The sequence below is a fragment of the Falco rusticolus genome, chromosome 7 (genome assembly GCF_015220075.1).
Source record: "Falco rusticolus isolate bFalRus1 chromosome 7, bFalRus1.pri, whole genome shotgun sequence".
Taxonomy (NCBI): Eukaryota; Metazoa; Chordata; class Aves; order Falconiformes; family Falconidae; genus Falco; species Falco rusticolus.
This window is the reverse complement of record NC_051193.1, coordinates 12505596-12523453: the sequence shown is the minus strand read 5'-3', so window position 1 is coordinate 12523453 and position 17858 is coordinate 12505596. Positions and strand designations below refer to the sequence as shown.

Here is a 17858-nt window from a genome sequence, read left to right as displayed (position 1 = left end):
CAGCCCAGCCTGTATTGATACTCGAGGTTGCCCCAGCCCAGGTGCAGGACCTTGCACTTGGCCTTGTTGAACTTCATAAGGTTTGCATGGGCTCACCTCTCAAGGCTGTCAAGGACCCTCTGGATGGCATCCCTGCCCTCCGGCGTGTCAGCTGCAGCACTCAGCTTGGTGTCATTGGCAGATTTGCTGAGGATGCACTTGATCCCACTGTCCATGTGCCAACAAAGATGTTGAACAGCGCAGCCCCCAATACGGACCTGAAACCATTCTGTGAAGCGACAGACAAAAAGCTATAAACCATGCTGGTCTACCTACCAAAACCCAAGACATGAACACAGAGCTAGATCCCAGAAATGGCACTGGGGTCTGAATCAGCAAAGTGACACAGGGTTCAGAACTATGTGGGCCAAGCCTTTTTTCCCAAACTGCCACGTTTCCCACTTTGAAATAAAATAAAACCTGATTCAATTGAAGGGATGTGTTTCTGCTATATTTTAATTGGGATATTATGATTTAAAGAGTGAAGTGAGTGAGACCTGTTGGGTTGGAGACACACAAACAGTTCCAAGTCAGTAGATAGTCCTGAATATCATTTGCCACCTTCAGAAATAAGGGCCTGAGCTAAATTCTGGAGAAAAAATATACCCATCGCGATTAGCTCCAGCAAGGTGAAGGCTTTCTTTAACTATTCTGCCACCGCATGGCATCCCCCCAGCTCACTAGTCTTACAATACTAGCTGGAATAAAAAATTACTCAGTTTAATAAAAATGAACAATAAAACCAGAGCTGGTCTTTTGCATGGAAAAAGGGTCTTTTTTCATTCACTTCTCAGGGTGGGACCAAACTGCCAGTTTCCCAGATTCCTGCTGCCCCATCTGCTCTGTTACAGTCTGTGAATGCAATAAAATGTAGATTCAAGTAACGTTAACATCCACATATCTTGACAAAAGTATTTCATTTCTTGGTTCATGATTTCTAGTTTTACAATATTTCTAGAACTGATCTGTCTGTAATTCACAAAAGATTGATGTGTTCTGACATACATTAAAACTAACGGTAGGACCAGGACACGTTTACATTTATGGCAATGCAGTTTGAAAAGTAGATTTTTAAGAACATAGTATGTTAGAAAAATACTTCTGCCAGCTTGGTGGAGGTTTTTGCCTTATTTGAAATTAGAATTTATGAAGATTATTTTTGGTTTTTGATTTTTATTCTATCCTCTTTACGGAGTTTTCTTTATCTCACCAGAGAGATTTACTGAGGATCATAAGCTGCAAAAAGACTAAAATGGCAGAAAATCTCTCACAGTTATATTGCAACCTTCTAAGTCCCATGAAACACAGAAGGTGATCTGTGTCCTAAGGAAAATAGGAAATTATGAGGAATCTGAAGCATCCTGTGCTATTTCAGTTGAGCACAGGACAGCTGGAAAAAACACATATGTGAAGGAAGTGGCTGTCTGATATTTGCCCTCTATTCTAATGTTCACTTTCTCTGCTTTCTTTAGTCCCTCTTTCTCCAGCTACACAAGATAACAATTTCTAAGAACCATAAAAGAGAACAGAAACACATGCATTTAATTGTCTTATAAATTGAATTATGATTTATGACAGGTTTTACATTTCACAAGTAAGATATTATGCAAATTCTCAGCAGACCCTTTCATTTGAAAGCTTGCACAAAATATTTGTGGTAGCTTCCTACTTGATTTTATTTCTGAAATAGATAAACTGAACACATGTACCTGTGTCTCAAAGACCAGGCAGTGCCTGCTTAATTATGTTCAAAAGTCTAATCCCTGAATTATGGAATGCAGCATAATTCATTTCTACATTAGCAAAAGTGTGCTTTAAAAGTGATGGAGCATTCCTCACCATATGCTTTATGGTTCTTGCATTTGCATTAACAAAGAAGGAACAACCATCTTGAATATTTTAATAGCTGGATATATAGCCACAGATAATTTGTCTTTCTTAACCATCCTTCCAGACCACCTCAAATAAAATCTAACTCATTTACTGTATCTGCTAACATATAAAAATGGAAGTGTATTACTGTACTTAGGTTAAAAACAGTTGCCAATACATACCAACTAATCAGACTGAAGATCCACCTGGACAAGCGTTTCGTTTCTGACAATGTCCACTAAACTCTGCTACGCTTGAGAAAGAGAGGAAAGACAAGGCAAATACTGAGTTATACTTCCCTCTACTGTACTCTTGCAGCTTCCAGCAAACTGGCTAAGGGAATTCATGTAGTAGGAGGTTTCATCTGCATAATTAAAACCCCTCTTAGCATTAGCCCACTGTTCTGAATTGATTGTAAAATGTCACATCAATTAATTTCTATCCAGCTGGGCTGGATCATGTATTGATCCCCTCTAACAGGAGGCTGAGCATCAGAATTTGAAGCAGTGGAGTGATAGGAGTTGGCACACATATTCCTGTTTTGTAGCTGCATCTTCTGGGGTAGGAGATAATGGTACAGTGCAAATAGCACCGCAAGGCACACTGAGATGAATGCTTATAAGAAAGACTATGGAATAGCAATGCCTAAGGTGTGTGCTTTGAACTGGACAGAATAGTAGGGAAATCTGTCATAAAATATCCTGGGTATCGAGGGACTGAAATGCATTTTACTGCGTTCATCTCATCTAAATTCACTATGCCTGAGCGTTTCACATCCACAAAGTTTTGTTGAGGATAAGGCTCTTGGACAATATTAGGCAAATGCATTTTGGGGGTTTGGAAGCTGCAAAATAAGCAACTTCCTTTTCTCACTCATCTTTGTCTAAGAGAAAAAGAAGAAAAAGTAGTTAGCTGTTTAACGATTCAGTCACCATATTGCAAAATGCAATGTGAAGAGGGTTATGATGCTACTTTGGGGTTTTCCTGTTTGCCTAGCAGACAAATTCATACTTCTGTAAGAGTCACTTACTACCACTCCAGAGCAACACTTTTTCCCTGAGTGTGCATGGAATGCATTCCAGGGCAGCTGCTTACAACAAAATGTAAAAGGAAATACCTTTAAAACTTTGTCAGTGAGATGTAAGCAGGACACTGTTTTTTCAATACTGCCTCTTCCATGATGGGTTTTATCCTGTCCATTGGTGTGAAGCAGAAGGACAAATAAAGATAGAGAGACCAGAAGAAGAGTGGTGGATAGGTGACTGATTCTTCAGAGCCTGGGCTATCATTTTATAATGTGTTTACAGGTTTGGTCAGGGATTTCCCATTCTAAGCACGTTGTGCTTCACTTCAAAGTTACAATCTATCAATTAGAGTATTGAATGGTGATGGAAGGCAAAAATCAGAGAACAGGATTTTTGAGAAATGCCCTTGGTGCATTGGAGCTATAGAGGACTACAGAGATTATGCTAATTCCAAAACCCCAGTAGGGAGGATATTAAGGCTATGCAGCTGTATCTGTCTGGATAGGGCTACATGTTTTCCCCCATGCTACAATTACATTGCCAGCATCTGTGGCAGTGACTGTGCATGACAGAGACAGATCAGAGCACTGAGCAAGTTCAGGAGGGAGCTATGGTGAAATACAGGTAGCCAGAGCCTAAGTAGCAATATGGGATCACAGGAAAGTACTTCCCCTGCTGCTTCCTGGAATGTAGCTGGACACAGCTGATCCTTGTCTAAATTCGCCTTTAATCATACTCAGCATTACCTTAATGTTTCCTCTGCTGCTTCTGTTGACTGAAACAGATGATTTGCATAGAGAAGAGTAAGATTTCCTAATTGTGATCAGGCTGCCCAAAAGCTGCTGGATGTTACACAGAGGTGCATGGGTAGATGCCAAAATGAGGATTGGATAAGTTCTGCATCCCCTTTTTCAACCCTCATTTACCTCACTGAGTTTAGGATCTTCAAAAGGCCTCGGGAAACCAGGCCTTTGAGAATCTCATCTTGAAATGAAAGATGTTTTTTAAAAACAGGATTGAGTGCTCTGCATTTTCCCAGTGAAGAACATTGTCTTCTCCTCATTCCCCATGAACACATTCTTCGGTATGTGTTTAGGGTATTTGTTGTACCTCTTGCTGCCTTACCCCAGGAGCACCAGTGACCAAACAGTAGGAATTTGTCCTGAAAACTAGCATCTGCAAAATACATCTTTTCCTGCAACATTTTTCATGGAAAAAATATTGACACAATATTTTCATACTATCATGACTAATATCAAATGCTCTTCTCAGACATTATTTGAATTGTTTGGGTTGGTTTTTTTAAAAAAAGAACTTCTATTAATACCATATGGAATCAGATTAGTCCTGCTGCTAAAATGTTCACAAAGAAGGCAAATCCTTCCATCTTCTCCTGCTCAAAGCAATAGCAAAATAGACATAAGCTGTGTGCTTACCAGTTTGCAGGTGATAGAATTCAAGGTCATGTTGAATTACTAATCATCTAACCATCGCTTGGCAGCACACAGCCATGCATGCAAAGCCCACTCCACTGGGCTGTGTTACAACAGAGTAGTGGTAATGGGGAAGAAAAATATTTTTTTTTAAATACCGATAATTTTTCTGGAGCTCACACTGTATTTACCCCATAATTTTAAGTACAGATTAACTCTATAAAAATTTTCTGGGTTTCTGTACTGTGTCTTTAGAATCAAAACTCTGCCACAGTCAAATCAAAGTTTAAGTACCCACAATTAAATCATGTTATTCAAAGTTTTCAAATTCTTAAGTGTGATGCGGTGGGGCATGTCTCAGGATTAAAACAGAAGAACTCAGTGGTAACTGCTCATTTATTCCTGTCTTTGCTGCCAGGCAGAAGAAATAATATGCGGTAAATCCATGGCTTTCCCTCACCACCAGATCACATGGGGTTGGAGCTTTGCTCCCAGATCGACTGACATCCATTGCACAGGTCATCAGCATCATCTTGTGCAGGGGAGCGTAGGAACATGTTCTCTAGCCACCTGGGCTTTCTGTTAATGCATGGGGTTGCTAAAGTGTAAGATAAATGAACTCTTTAAGTTTATATTCTACCAGGATTTAGAAGTTAGGCATGTACCTCTTGCTAGTGAGGTGTGACCATTTGCAGGAACGGTTTTAAGGGACTTCTGTAGCATACAGTCCTGCAGAGAACTGCCCTGTTTTTATCACTTTTCAGGCATACATGCCCACAAAAGGGAGTAAGAATTTGAGTTCCAGTTAACGGCTTATATCAAGTACTTGGCCTGGTGCCACACACATCCCACAGTTCTACAGTTCTAATGTTTTCCAAAATTAATTTCCCTTTAAAAAAAAGTATCTCTAGTCCTTCTTGATTATGAGGGGAGGGGGAAGTGTTAGCTTTTGTATCCATTAAATTGCCTGAATGAGCCCCAAGATAGAGGTTGCTGACATTTCTTGAATGAAACGGATTTTTTCCCCGAATCTGCAGTTTCAACGAAGTGTTCCTTCACAACATGCTTTTTTTGCTAAAAAATTTTTGGAAAAAATCTGGAGGCATTATTTACTTCCTAATTTTATCAGTCTTATCAAAATTTTAAACCAAAGAAAAACATCATTTTATCTACCATCCTTATGTATCTGGCTTAGCCTTTTGTAATATATTTTAATAATATTCTAGTATAAAACTCAAAATAGGATAAATTACAAAAGTCAGCATCAAATACTTCTGTCCTATTAAATGAAGGAAGTCATCACAGCTTTCTGGACTTGAATGCATTTTTGCCACATCAGCTCCCGCCCCAAAAAAGTTAGGGGGTTTAAAATGATAACAAAGAAAGTCCTTGAGATGCTAGAATTCCCTAAGAAATTGCATTTTTTTTTATGATCAGCTTTTTTCAAACAATATTTTGGCTGTATTTCCAAATACCTGTGCTTAGCATTGATGTTATTGGACTGTTGACAATATTGACATTTTTAATTAGTGCCATTAGGTTTAAGGGTAAACAATTAAATTGTTGTTATTTTCAACAAAGCTACCTGGCTTCTCTGCTTATCCTATGGTCCCAAGTGCCTCCCAGCTCTGTCTAATTGAAAAAAAAATGAGACATACCTAAGACAATAGCCAAATTATCTGCAGAAGTTCTCAATATAAAAACCTGCAAGATAATAAGATACTGAGGTTGTGGCTATAGCATTAAAGAAAAAAAAAAAAGGTAAAATTAAAGTAAATGCAAGCACAGTGCACATACTACATCATTCATCTGCATTCAGTAAGAGTCTCAGTTTTAAATATATATTAAGCTGCTACACAATTTCCTTCTTACCAAACCAGATTGTGAAAGTACATCTAAATTCTTCTGCAAAATTTATGTTTCATTCTGCTGTAAAGCACAAAGAGCCTTAATGCACAACTGACAAATTGTCATGTTCTTGTCTGTGGAACAGTCTTGAAATCATTAGTCAGTTTGCCAGCATAAGGAACATAACACAGAATCTGTGAGATGCATATGGTAACAAGTTTAAGTCTTATGACCAATCTGGTTTTTATAACAGTTTGTGAATACCTTTAAAGTAAATTAGATCTATTAATCTATCTCTGATTTTGCATAGGGTTTTTATCTCATATCAATTGTTTCTTTGCAGATTTTGATGTTTTCTGTTTTAAACATATGTGCTGTGATTAGAATACCAGAATAGATAGGGATCATTAAAATAACATTTATCATCTTAAACTGTTATTGTTGGGTTTGGAACATATCTGGTCCTTTTAATGTGTTCTCCTTAAAGAGAAATAAATGACTTCATTTTCCTGGGCAAGTCCAATCTGTTCTTGAGAAAGCCTTGCTTTAAAGCTGCCTGTACTCTCTACTTGGTTCTCGTAATGCTTTTTTTTCTTGCATTTTGTTTTGCCAGTGTCCATCTCCAGGAAGTCAATTTTGCCTGTGACAAGACTGACACGTGGCATACTGCAGGGAGATTTGCATCTTGTCAGAAAGGCCTAGTCCCACAAGAAAAATTGTTTGTCTAAAAGTGCGCAGCACAGCTTTCATTTGCTCTAATTAAAGCATAAATGTCATTGTTCCAAGGTTCTTTAAATTAGGTTTATTAAGCTATATGCCACATTTTGGAATGCAATTAATGTGTGGCTAAGCTTTCCATTTCCTTTAATGTCACAGGGGATGTATTTGATATAATGTTATTTAATATTTTAATAGAAACTACAGAAACTGAGATTAGGCAAGTTTTTTATACATTAAAAACTGAATAGAACTCAGTGAATCAACTTTTTTTCTGGCAAGAGTAATTTCTTACGCATGTTATATTCCTTCTGTATATAACTTACATTTCAAAATCCTGCTCCTTAATATCAAGGATTTATAGATAGTTCACCCGGTTTATGGGCAAGATCAATTTTGTTTGTAATTACACAAACAATAACATTCACACAAGTGTCGCGGGTGGTTATTTAAATTACACAAGTGTCATACAGATGTAAACAAATGCCCAGATTCTGCTTTCACTGTGCAGATTGGACTGTTTATTAATCTATCAGCTGAGCCACCGGAATCAAGTATATTAGTCTGAACACAAGGTTTAACTGCATAAGTAGAAGAATCAGGTCCCAGAAAATTTAATGGATTTGTTATTTTAAGAGACTGACTAAGATGACTTCATAGACCAGTTTTATAGGAGGTTAACAGAAGTGCTTGCAGGATCACATGCCATGAAATGTTTTCATTAAAAATAAAATGTAAGGAACAAAATGCCAAGCTGTAGCATTACAGGTTGGGGCATGGCTCTCCCAAAGTGGACACTCACCTATGGAGAGCAGCGGGATGCAGACTTAATAGCCAGAAATGCTAGACTCCAAGCCCTTCACTCCTGTGAACGAGTAGGCCTGCAGGATCAGTTCCTTTGGGCCTCCAGAAGTTCTGAGGAAACCAGATCATCCCACAAATAATACTACATCAATTTCTTACTGTCCACACAGTACTCAATTACTTGCAAAGCTCGAAGTCAAAAGGAGGCAACAGGCAAGGTATGGGACCAATGCACCATGTAAAATCCCCTGCCATTCAAGCTTGCTTTTATTGAAAAATGGAATTTCACATCACATTTCTTAAAGTATCTTCTCTACTTCATGTTAGTATTAAATGAAATTCTGCAGTTCTGGCATAATGAGCAAGTGCTCATTAGTGTGAGTGGTTTAAAGTATGCAGATGCAAGACCTTCTCATTGTAAGGAATAAGTATTAATGAACAGTAAAATGAGACTGAGGTACTGAATATAATTTAAATCACCAAGAGAGCAACCCAGCGTACAGGACTTGTGCTGTATGAGCCACAGAAAAAAGTACCAAAACTGACCAAAACATTTTAAAAAGCATAATGTTACTTAACTATTAAGAGCTCTTGCTTATTTGCTTCAGTAATTTTGCATCTCTATTACCACACTGTTAACACACAGAGTGTATTTGGCTGGTGGCTGTGCGGCATTGAGATGTTCTGTCTGTCAAGACTTACACTTTGTGTTCTTCATTTCCATCAAGGACATTGCTAAGCTAAGAAGGCATTTGGGCTTGAAATTACGATTCATACAAGTAACCATTACTTTCCCAAAGGGTCCAAATCACAGAAACAGAAGCTGCAGAGAGAAATGAAGAGAGTTGCCCATCTTACCTCTAAGTTAATGAAGGAATAACATGTCTGTTAAAGTAGGTGCAGTGCTTAGGACAATGTAATTAACATTTTTTCTGAGTCTGTTCCATTGATGAGTAAAAGGCTGATGTAAGGTCAGAAACAAGATACAGATTAGTTTATTAGCAATAATAATTTTTCAGTCCATTAATCCAGTTTCCCTGAGGAGAAGGCAGTATTTAGTAATATCTAGATAAATAAGAAGTTTAACTTTGGATCTACAGAAAAGCTCAAAACCAATTCATACAAGGGAAACTATCATTTGAATGGAAATAAAAAATCTGAGATGTTGAGGCAAATACACCCCCTGCGCAAAGGGTGAATACAAAGTAAATAAAAGATCTAAGATGCAAGGGTAAATACAGTCCCAGTGCAAAGATTTCTGACTCATCACTAATTGATATTTGTAATGAAAAAGACTTTAGGATCCACAAAGCTAAATTCTCGCATTGGTTATGTCATCTCAGATATGCTTCTTAGAGACAAACAACAGTGTGTTAGTAAGAGCTTGCTAAACCAGTGATCCTTTAAATATGAGGAATGCAGAGACAGTGATTTTGTTTTATCACTGTCTTATCTGGCAAAAATAAGAAATAATATCTACCCAGACATTAATTTGGCTTTGACACAAACCAGCAGAAAGTCAAAAAGTATTTCTTTCAATCCAGTGGAATAACATCTGACCAGCATTTCCAGAAATGCCTTTTCAAAATCCCCTAATAAACTCAGTGGGTTATGAAGTCATGTTGGATAGCAGACACAGAACAGCAAGAGGTAATAATGTATGTTGTTGGTTTTATTTACTTACTTATGACACAAGATTACTGTTGGAAAGCATGCTGAAAGAAGAAAATGCAGGGACAGATACACCATGTTTCTATCCTATGGAACACATTGGAACAATATGGGGAAAAAACAGGGAGCCATATTGTCAGAATGGTATAAGTGGATGAAAGTAATTTCTTTCTGTGGAGTACTGGTTTTGAGAATGGGTGTCAGAAGACAGAGCAAATACATTTTAACCTTGATATACAGTGAGCGTTAGGAGTGTTAGACAGCTGTGTAAAAATATATTTTAGAATTCTATTGGGGCTAGAACATCCTTCCCTCTATCCAGCAGTTACACTATGGATCAAAATGAAGAAACCTTTGTTTCATGCATATCAAGCTGCTATGTTCAGTGAGGTACTGTGAAAGAAACATAAAAGTAGGCCCTCCTGATTCTACTCATGTACTGTCTCCTGATAATAGTCAATATATTGTTCCTGTTGTCAAATAGAAAATGAAACTTAGATGTGGACTGAGAGTCTTAAATACCTCCAGCAAGCTGTAATGAAGTTCTTGATAATCCATCCTACCTATTTGAGCCTATCACCATTAACGTATCCATTCAGATATTTGTTTAGCCCTTATCTCTCTCTCCCATGTTCTGTGTCACTTTTCAGCAAGGCACAGATTGTAAAAAATGTATATCTTGCTGTCCTTTATCCAGCTATAAATGACATCAGTGTTAACGGAAAGATTCCAAATTACATCAGAGATCTGAGTGCTTTTGATTGTTAAAAATGCTTCATTATTTATTTGTAATAATTTTTTCCCAGGGAAGAAGGCTTTGTTAGTGGTGAGATCAAATAATTCCTTACATTTGAAAACAAAACACAATGCTTGGTCCTGTTATGCTGAATAAGAGTACAAAAAAAGCAAGAGAATTCATGGGAAAAGGCCAAGATCTGTAGATGGAGCCGAAGCAAAAATGCATCAGAAATCCAGAAAATCTCTATTGATGGAACATAGTGAACTTTCCTGAAACCAATGTGCTGCTCCCAGTTCTCACACCCTTGAACTGATATCCCCTGGTGTTGCAGAAGACATTGTTCCCATGTTTGTAGCCCCTACACAAACATCTCTGAATGCAGCATATTTTTATTTTCTTGCTAGGCCCAGATGTCTTCATGGGGAAAAGTCACTGAGGGTTATGGCTGGTTCAGGGCATTTGATTATTAAAATAACCATGCTCACAACTGACTCTGCAGTCCTACCCACCCACTGAACATACCTGGCAGTGTGTCAGAGTAGGCCGTCAGTACTGTGCAGAGCCAGAACCATTAATCTCATCTTTTTTTTCAATCACCCCTCAAGACTCACTTTTTCCAAGTCCACGTGTTTCTTCCAGCGAGGATGCTGTTGAGTAACAAATCGGAGCTGTAAATCTGTGACAGTTTAAGACCTGGCCTTCCCGTGGATTTCACAAGGCTGTCAATGCCTCCTTTGTGGTGGCAGTTTCTTGGGAGCAGTCCTGAGCCTTCCTTTTCCCTGCCTTGGGCTGAGAACATGGTTGGCCCTTAGCCAAGATGCAGAGAGTTGCTTAGGTGGATGTTAATTTTTAAAAAGGCAGATGAACCAGGATAATATGTCACTCTGAAAACTGTGGCACAGTATTTCTGATAGACTTTATAATCCTCTGCTGCATGAGCTAGCATAGTTTTATCTTCAGTGGAAACATTAAGCTAGTTCTCTATGGGGATGGGAAAAAAATGAGCTGTTGCATTGCTCAATACTCTGTGCTAACATTAATCCGTGGGTGGACTTGGACATCTGAGCCTACACTGACACGGACTGGGGCAGATGTGTGCCTATAACACAACTGGCACACACTCATTTTGTTGAGGAGAGAGGGAATGGACTCAACTATACCATCAGGGTCTGTTGGCAACTGCGCAGCAAACTGAGTTATTGTTAAGGTCCACTGGGAGAATGTTAAGCACCCATAAAAATGTAATATTTATTCCAATATCCACCAAGGATTCAGTCCAAAACGGTGATCATTCGCCACAGCTTAGAAGCATATTTAGGGCTTTGTGTTCCAACTGCACATACTCCAACATGGGAGTCACTAATGGATGATCTCTGTTCTGCTGTGGGCTATGGCTTTTATACTGCAGAGGGATTTTGTCTCAGAAAACTTAGTATTTTCCTGAAGATTTGAACAAGAAATTCCAAATTCAAAAGCAGTAATTCAATACTTAAATGAATTCCACTTGGATGAGCTGTTGTTATTATTTTGTAGCAAATGTTTTTGTAGGATGTAGTGGCCAACTCATTGAGACGTTAAGATAATGACAAACCTTGCCCCATGGGGACTGCAGCTTGACTGACAAGCCATAGCAGATAGACAAGACAAATCTATGGGATGGGGTGGGAGGCAGGCACAATAGGATTCCAAAAAATCCCAAACAAACCCCAGCCAGGGAATCAGCTTCCAAAATATTTATTAAGGTTTTCAGGGCTTCAAAGATAAAAGTCATTCCAAACATAAATGCTCATCCCACACAGACAATGCTTGTACTTACATGCTGTTGTCTCAGTGAGGTTCCGTTTTCAGTAGAAAACCTTGTAGCTTTTGAAAGTAGTTGCTGGGAGTTGAGTTTGCAGATGCAATGTTGACTGCAAAGTAGTTCTGCATGTGGAGTATCACAATTAATTTACCAAAGTGCTGACTATGGCTTGTCTTGGCCTGTAGGCTTAGTATCGTCATTAAAGAAAGAAGGAAAAAGAGGAAAAAAGGAAGGGAAAAGAGGAAAAAGGGAAAGGTAAAGATAAAATAAGGAAGGGAAAAGAAGAAAAATAGAAGGAGAAAGAAATATGTCACAATCATGTTCAAACACAGTGTATTTTTTAGAGCAGTTTAACCTAAAGGACTTACTTTGCAGACAATTTCAATGCAATATATTCTTTTACTTAGAGTTTAAGCAGACCTTGAAGACTTTTCTTTTTCCACCTGCCAACAGTGGACAAAAGCACCAGCAATTACAGCAGCGTAGCCAGCACGCACTAGCTCGATGAATATTACTTCATGAACAATATTAATGGCACTTTACAGATCCTTATAAGTAAAGGTGACAAGAAATTTCTCCACTGCATAAGAAAGAACAGTCTGGCAAATTCAGGAAATATTAGCACCAAAAAAGAAGAGGATGCATTACAAACTATGAGGGAATTTCAGATCCAAAATCCAGTTTTAGAGTTTGACCTCTTCCTTGCCCACTGACAGCCAAACCCCATCAAAAGCCTGGGCATCAGATAAGTACCAAATCCGTATGGTCATCAGATATTTCTAGTTCACATATGCCCAGGTGCACTAGGATTTACTTCCACCTGCTGCTGAAATAAGCACTGTGCGGGAGTGAGGTTCAGCCCACATTTTCCCAGTCTGTTCAGTTGTCTCCATCTTTGGGCTCAGCTGCATTCCCTTCCTTTTTCAGACTCTTCTCATCCCCAGGCAGCTGCTCACAACCCATTCCTTCCTTTCTTGTTCCAACGAAGTCCTTTTAAGATTCATATTCTTTTTGATCTCTGGGCTCTCAGACTTGGCAAACCAGCTGTGTAACTGCCTGGGGCCTGGAAAATAGCATTTTCCCAACTGGTTATTGAGTTATTGTTATTTTAACTCCCTTGAAGTTGTTCACCCCAGGTATCATGTCTCGATCACTGTTTTGTTGCCCATTGGTTTCCATCTTCTCCCAGACTAAACAGCTTTCGGGACTTAACTCTATAAATAATCTTCACATGCACAGGCTGAAGCATATAAACTCTTCATGAAAGCAGTATACTTAATTCCCCTGGTTCTCCAAACCACAGTAGTTAAGATCAGTTATCTAGAATGTTATACTAACAATTCGCAGATTTATAGGTTAGATCATTGGTGGAAAAGGCTTCTGTGCCGCAGGGTCTCTGACTGTTGAATTTGCTTTGTAGGTTTTCTCAGCTCTCTGCTATTCACATGAGTAGAGGGGTGAGGGGGTAGGCAAGTCATCACCTGAGGTATTGCATAAGTAGGTATCTTCCTTCAAGAAAATCCTAGCAACCAGAGCTTTCATACTTTGTAAATTTACTTGCTAAATTTTTCCCTTTGTTCAACATTTTCTAGTTTTCCAACACTTCTGTTTCTTTATTTCCTCCTCCCCTCCAAATTACAGTATTTTCATACCACTTCTTCGTATAAACCATTTTAGACCAAGAATATTTTTCCAATGTAGCCTGAGGTTTCTTACTTTTTTGAATTTATTTTTAAAAGTGGGAGGAACTGAATACAAGAGAAAACTTCTAGCATAAAATGGAAAATATTTTTCAGGACTTCTTAAAATATACTATATGTGGGTTGAGCGATGCACTCAAAACAGAAAACAGTGCATCCTACTTCTTTGCCTAACTCCCCACTTCTGCTACTTACAATTAAAATGAGATACACTTAAAACGTAAGAAGACAAGCATAAATACCCGGAAGAGGAAAAATAACTCGCAAATCCATTTCCAGTTTTCTGGGGAAATGTAGCTTAAATTAATATGCATGTCAGATGTAAGAGCTGACATGTACAAACAGCTAAGTTATATGGTGAACGCCTCTGACATGATGCTAAAAAAAAAAAAAGCTGCAGTGGGAGCAAAAGAGGAGATAGTGCTGCAACAACTGCTATCAGTAACTCTATCCTGTTCAGGTCCACATAACACTGTATTAAAACCTTTTGTGTCTTTTGAAATATTGAATATGCCCATGTCCCCAGTCACTGCTAACAAGGTGACATGCTATAAGAGAAACAGTGAGAGAAAGCCCTCCTAAAGCAGCCTGGATCCATCTGGAGTTAACGTCTCCTCCTAACACCTGGTGCTCTCTTCACACTTAGTGCAAGGCTGAAGAGTTTTCTTCTAATTCAGCATCCAGGTGGAATTCCAACAGCAGGAGGTTTATGGTACTTTGTAAGAAACTGCTGGTGCCACTGCAAAATCCGCCCAGACAAAGCTTCTAACTGCTATATAAAATGTAGTATCTCATTGCAGATTTAGGAAATGTTCCTTTGCAATGTGGGAGAAGTATTCAGCACACTGGTATTTATAAACAGCCACACATCACAGTCACGAGCTTCTGGAGAACACATTCTTTCCAAGAAGAATGTAAATGTTAATCCACTGAAGAGTGAGTGTGAGAGACAGTGTGAACGCGTGAGTGCAGCGGTGCAGTGTGGCTGGCAGGAGCTATGGTAGAAGGAATGAAGCATGGCTCTCCGCTTAGCCGGCTGCCAGGGCTGGCTCACCTCCTGCCTCCAGTGAAGTCCATCAGCTGAACCCTCAAAACCATGGCACTGGTACAGCTGAAGGCCTTGTGAATTTGATGAACTTGCTATGTGGATATCTGAAACAGCTTCAGGTCCATAAATGTGTACTGATGCTGTGGCAGGGAGAAGTCCTTTCCAGCCCTCGAAGGCTTTCTATTGAGCCACTTTTGGGGTAAGATATGGAAACAGATTTTGGGATGCCCTTGAGGAAAAGTCTGTACTATGTCTTCAGATTCTCCTAGACAATGGCACTCGTTGAAAGGAATTAATTCTCTTTTCCCTGGCATGTGATTAAAAAAAATCCATCAGTGTGGTGTGAATAGCAGAAAGAAGTAAAAGTTGTTGTTGTCAATGTGTAAGGCTTCTCAGAAAAGGTTAGAACAAGCTCTGATTCCCTTCTTAGCTGCATAGTGAATGAGAAAGCCTGCAAGGGAATTCCCATGAAGATTTCCAGCAGTCACATTGGGATGGTTACTCTGCTGCAAACAAGCTCACACTCATCAGTGATAGGAATCAGATTTTTTCTCATCTTCATTATACTAAAATATCTAGCAAACCTTGCTCATATTTTCAATGTGCAGGTCACTAAAAAAATTGAAAGCTCAGAGCCCTAAAAAACATTATTTTACAATAACAAGGCCGAGGTCTAGAGGGAATTTCAATTTGTGGCAGAGATTTAAAAACTATTTTAGTAAAGGACAGATAATCCTAATATGAGCAAAAAATAAATTAGTTCAGTACTGGACCATTCACAGTCACTTGATCATAAAACAACAAACAACTCATCATTCCTAATGTTATTCTTCTCTAGGGAACTGAGCTTTTTGTTTGCTGTAATGAACTGCTGTCATTGAGCTCTAACTTTACTGGAGTAGAGCTTTTTTCTTAAACAGCTGAGAAATGAAGATTCTGATTAAAAAAGATGCTTGCACTGAAATAAATGTGCACATGATATAACCAGGTCCTTCTATGTATGCAAAAAAATTATATTCTGTTACTTTTCTTTTATATTGTATTTTTCAAGGAAAGGCATTTAATTTTCATTGCTAATACACACTGGACATAGAAGATCAGATGGCAGATATTATAATGAAGTGTTCTTTGTTTACAAAAAAAATTGTGTTCATGATTTTTTAATAGTGTTTGACAGTTTCATCATAAAGAAATGGAAGTCTCAACCGGAATTGTTGTTCGTCATATGCCTGAGGCCTGAGGTTGATTTATTTTGTCACCAAGCTGAGCTGATTTTATTGGAACTATAACTGAAACTTTTCTTGCATCCTTTACTATGACAGTGCAATGAATGAAATCCTAATGCACCAGCTGTATCTCTCTCAGAAAACTCCTCATTATCTGAATGCAGACTTTTCCTCCATTGCCTGTTAATCTTTAAGGCTGTAATGTTTTATAAGGAGCTACATGTAGTGGGTAAATCAAGATATAGGGGTATATTTGCTCTTCTCTCTACATATAAGCTCTGGTCAGAGCCGATCATTTGTGCCAAATCAACCACTGACATAGAACAGACTAATATATAATAGGTACAAGAGCAAAATAAAAATCCTATTTGTGCATCTTCATCTCAGGACCATAGTGAGGTTTGTGGTGTAGCTAGATAATAAGCCCACAGGTGTAATTTAAGTACCGTCTTACCAAACACATCAGCCAGAAAACCTCAGAGATAATAGTTCTTGTCTAAATTGGGCTTGGCACGCTGTTTTACAGCACCCCTTGGAAATCACAGAGGATAAGCCTGGAAAATTATTTAATCTAATGAAAAAAACTGGGAGCACGTTCAGTGCTGCCTTTCATATAGCCAAAAAATGCTCTACAGAAGAAAAAGGACTATGACAGCAAAACCGAGACATGTCCCACGCAAAGCCCATCACCTGTCGGCTCACTAACTAAAGGCCAGCTCCTAGCTTAACGGCACTTCCAAATGAGCATCAGCTCCACTGGCGTGGATTGCAAAACCACCAGTGAGTTTGGAGTCTATGATTTCTCCGTTTGGATCCTAGGTACTTTTACATCAGCAAAGGAAATCTGGGGACTTAGGGGCTGGTTATCATTTATACAGTGGTTGCTTCTAAGCACAAATCGAAACCTCAGGAGGAAACAGTGCAGGTGGGACTTTCTTCTCTCTAGTGCTAAAGACCAGGTGTAAAAGCCATGACATTTTCCCACTGAACACAGTTCTTTTTTGAAGATAAGTTTGAAGGGAGACAGAAGGATTTTTCCAATAGACATCAATTTATATGACTAATTTTGTATTTTCACCTCTGCTTAAGCAATATGAGGTTATCTTTGAAGAAAAGAGAATCATAACTTCTCTCAGGTGTTTTTAACCTTTTCTTAATTCACGTGCCATCGGATACTTTTTTCTCCCTTGCTTCACGCTAAGCTAAAGAGAAAAACAGTCTGACTTTTAGGGTTTTTTTCAGAAATGCCTTCAGACCATTTTTCAGCCCAACATGCCTATATATATTTCCTTTGGCAATGGGGCATACTGGAAGGTCTATGGGGTTTTTTAAGGTTTTCCTGTTGTTCTCTTAACTACAGCAAGATGCCTGCTTCTTGCACAGAAACCCCAAAGCATCCATGGCAGGAAGGCATGATTAGCTCTCTAGAAAAAAAAAACCAAAACAGCCTTCCACTTGGCATGCTGAACCATTTTTTGTTCCAAGTCCATATTTTCATTTTGGTTCTCCCAGTCATAAATGTCTTGTGATACTGAGTAACAGCAACATAATCTGAAAATTATGCGCAGATGAATGACATCGTTCATAGCTGTTATTCCTCATCTATGACTTACACATCCCACATCTGATGCATTTTTTACCTGCATACTGTTCCAAGGGATACGTGTCGCATACAGTGGTAAATATTTGAGGGAAACCTGGTACAATGTATGACCCAATTAGCCACAGGTCTTATGATCTGTCCTGTAATAACCTATTTTTGTTTTGAGATGGTTTCCATCTCTTAAGAAGGTCTAACTTAAAATAATTATTTCTTGATTTAGTTTTGTTTCCTAGACATCTTAATTCACAAGTTTTTAGTTGTTGCTTAATACAACGCATTAAAAGCAGATTCACACCCAACTATTAACCACTTGATGTATCCAGACATTAGCT

At 38.6% G+C, this 17858-nt stretch overlaps 1 long non-coding RNA gene across 1 annotated transcript; it reads right to left on the bottom strand.

Moving 5' to 3' along the window:
* Positions 1-477: 477 nt before the first annotated feature.
* Positions 478-13823, bottom strand: LOC119151762. Its single transcript, XR_005105539.1, has 6 exons — positions 11965-13823; positions 10671-10795; positions 8597-8699; positions 7737-7849; positions 2094-6073; positions 478-891 (listed from the first exon to the last, which is right to left on the bottom strand). It is a non-coding gene; the product is annotated as an uncharacterized LOC119151762 (long non-coding RNA).
* Positions 13824-17858: the final 4035 nt, after the last annotated feature.